Raw genomic sequence first — 2,939 nt, forward strand, 5'->3', positions numbered from 1 at the left:
ATAAAGTGGATTTTTCTTATCCATGTTGTAATGCCTATGCGGTTTGGTGATACTCAGCACGTGTGGATTAAAGCGTGACCTTATGGTTTATTTCAATTCTTATTAATTTTGCCCCAAATAAATAAATTATTCGTATTTGCGCTCTCAAGGAAGTAGAACCGATTTCCTTTTCTTGTTTATCATTGTAATTGAAAGGGCTAGTGTTTCACTATTGAATATCAAATGGAATCATGTATTAAAGGAAATTTAAAATGATGATGAATAAGCTAACATATCCCATAATTTTTACATGGATCATGCCCTTCCTATTAGATATCGTAGTACCAAGAATAGTTTGGTAATCACTTGTATTGTTAGAGTGTTTCATTTGTCAACAAAATTTGAAATAAACTAGACTATAGCATAGTTGCATAGGATTAGAGGTGGTAAGATTGTATTTCAAAAAAAATGATATTAATTCCTTCTCATTGATATCTAAAGAAGTTGGAAAAGGTGGTAATACTAAATATTCGGTTGGAAAATGTTGCGATAGAAACTCCTTGAAATTGTGGTGGCCTCGCATTTGTTGATTCTCTTGATAGAAAAAAATACATTGTTGAATTCTTGCATGACAATTATTAAATACGGAGTTGGTAGAGGTAGATTGATGGAGGGATTGAATTGGAAGTGGTACATAACGGATTATTCACACATCAAAATTACTACCTTGCCATTCATCATGGGACTAGTGGTATTGGAATCAGGAGGGTGGTCGTATCTTCAGTGTGGCTTACTTTAAAATGTTTATTTACTAGTACACGTTATCGTATTGGATAGATTAATTTCTTTAAAGAGGAACTGTGCATAGAGGCCAACGAGTTGTGTTCGAAATGTGAGGGATGGTCGTCTTGAGAATTGTGATGTTGATTCATTGTCATAAATATTATAATTATATTCTAAAACCAATTGAATGAACACTTCATAGTTGTTTCTACGTAAACGCGTCTATTGCAATTTCCATCTTTGAAGCCTCTTATTCATGTAGTATGTTTTCTATATTGTATAAATAATAAAGGAAAGATGCATTAATTAAAATGGAAAGAACAAATTCATACAAAAAAACGATTGGTGTTAATGGAAAAAATGTAACATATTTGGTATTTTAAAATATTCTTAAGGTAACAAATGATATTTAGATGAAATGGATTCTAAAAATCCATGAAAAAAAATGAATTATGTTTCGTGTTAGAGATTCCATGGAATAAAATGTTACCACCAAATATAAAATTTAAAGAGTGTTAAGGATAGACATTGTTCCGTTTATCAATCTATATGTCCTAGTTTTAAAATCTCATCTAGAATAGTGACGGAGCCTTGAAGAATAATCCATTGAGTGCAGTTTTTCGTTCAAAATAAAGAAAAATGCGTAAGAGGAAACAAATTCAGAATAATTATAAAAGTAGCGGAATTGAAACAAAATATTACGTTTAAATCCAAACCTTTTTATTCACATAGTAATACTAACTCTCGTTGATTTCAAAATGTCATAGCTTATTATTGATCCAAAAACAATAAAACAAGAAATAATCCAAGTGTTAATTATATGGTCCTTCGTTAGTAATTCAACTACCAATACTCAATTTTGATAACTCCAGCGATAGGGTTGGCAATGGATTCAAATGCTTCTTTAGAAAGGTCTAGGGTTCCGCCACAACCTGGACAATGATCAACAATTTTAACAGTGACTGTTTTACCATCATAGCATGGGTGAGGGACTACATTTGTGGCACCGGTGCATTTAACTGTGAACATCTTTCCGCAAATGGCACCTCCATCCCACAAAGGATCACTTGCTGCGGCAATCATCACTCCCTCTGGGGTGCTCCCATAACATGCAGATGCTATTTCAAAAGTTATTTACAGAAGTTACATATGTCAGCAACTAAAATACTTATTTCATATATATATGTATATATATATATATATATATATATATATATATATATATATATATATACTTCTTATAGATCCACTCCATATTCCATAAACGTGTATGCTTATATATTAAAGTATGTATATGTTTATATGTGTACATATCATGTAATCGTAATGGTTAACCATTTTTAGCGAGTTAAAGACTAAACACTTACGAGTATATTGTTGGTAAAAGGTGGCAGTGCCTGGAATTGCAATAGCCATTGAAACAAGGCTTGAAACGAGAACAATAATGAAGAAAATAGACTTCATTTCATCAAATATTAGTATTAGCGTGTTATAATAATGCATTGTAATTTATCCATCTAGGTACTTTATACATAAACATATAAATAGAAACGGTAATACTACTTAGTAAATATAGTTATGGCTTTCGTTACTATATATTGCATTTATTGTGACTAATTAGGATTATACATTGTAATGGTCTGTTACAATATGGACACTATACTTAATATAGTGGTTGGCATCGTCTCAATCTAGTATTTCACATCTTAATCAAACAATTACATTTTGCATATTATTTGAATATGAGACCTTTTTTAAAGTCTCTCTCTCTCTCTCTCTCTCTCTCTCTCTCTCTCTTGTAAGCCACAAAGTATTAAGCTCTTCTTCTAATATATAAAAATTCTTCACCATTTTTCTGTCGAAACAGGTAAAGGTATCAAGTAGATAACATATAGTTGTTATTGACTATCTTTCTTGTTATTAATATTTGAAAAAAAAATTGTTTTGTTTTTGTTTTATAGATATTAAAGAATTAGTAAATGTTTTCATGTAAAAGATATGTAAACCAAGAAATACATTACTAGTTTAAAATTTCATGAGGGTATATATATCTTGATTATTTAAACCATTAGAATTGCAAGTGCAACATTGAAATTGCCCCAAATTTAATATATATCATGTATATAATGTTTAAACGAGTATAAATTTAAGTCCAAACATGTAAAGTCTATTTTAAA

The 2,939-nt window shown here is 30.2% G+C and overlaps 1 pseudogene; it reads right to left on the reverse strand.

Annotated features, from left to right (window-relative positions):
- Positions 1 to 1,605: 1,605 nt before the first annotated feature.
- Positions 1,606 to 2,265, reverse strand: LOC145006992 (putative EG45-like domain containing protein 1 pseudogene; annotated as a pseudogene).
- Between the last annotated feature and the right edge of the window lie 674 nt (positions 2,266 to 2,939).

Source organism: Lactuca saligna, chromosome 7, assembly GCF_052625555.1.
Source record: "Lactuca saligna cultivar CGN05327 chromosome 7, ASM5262555v1, whole genome shotgun sequence".
Classification (NCBI taxonomy): Eukaryota; Viridiplantae; Streptophyta; class Magnoliopsida; order Asterales; family Asteraceae; genus Lactuca; species Lactuca saligna.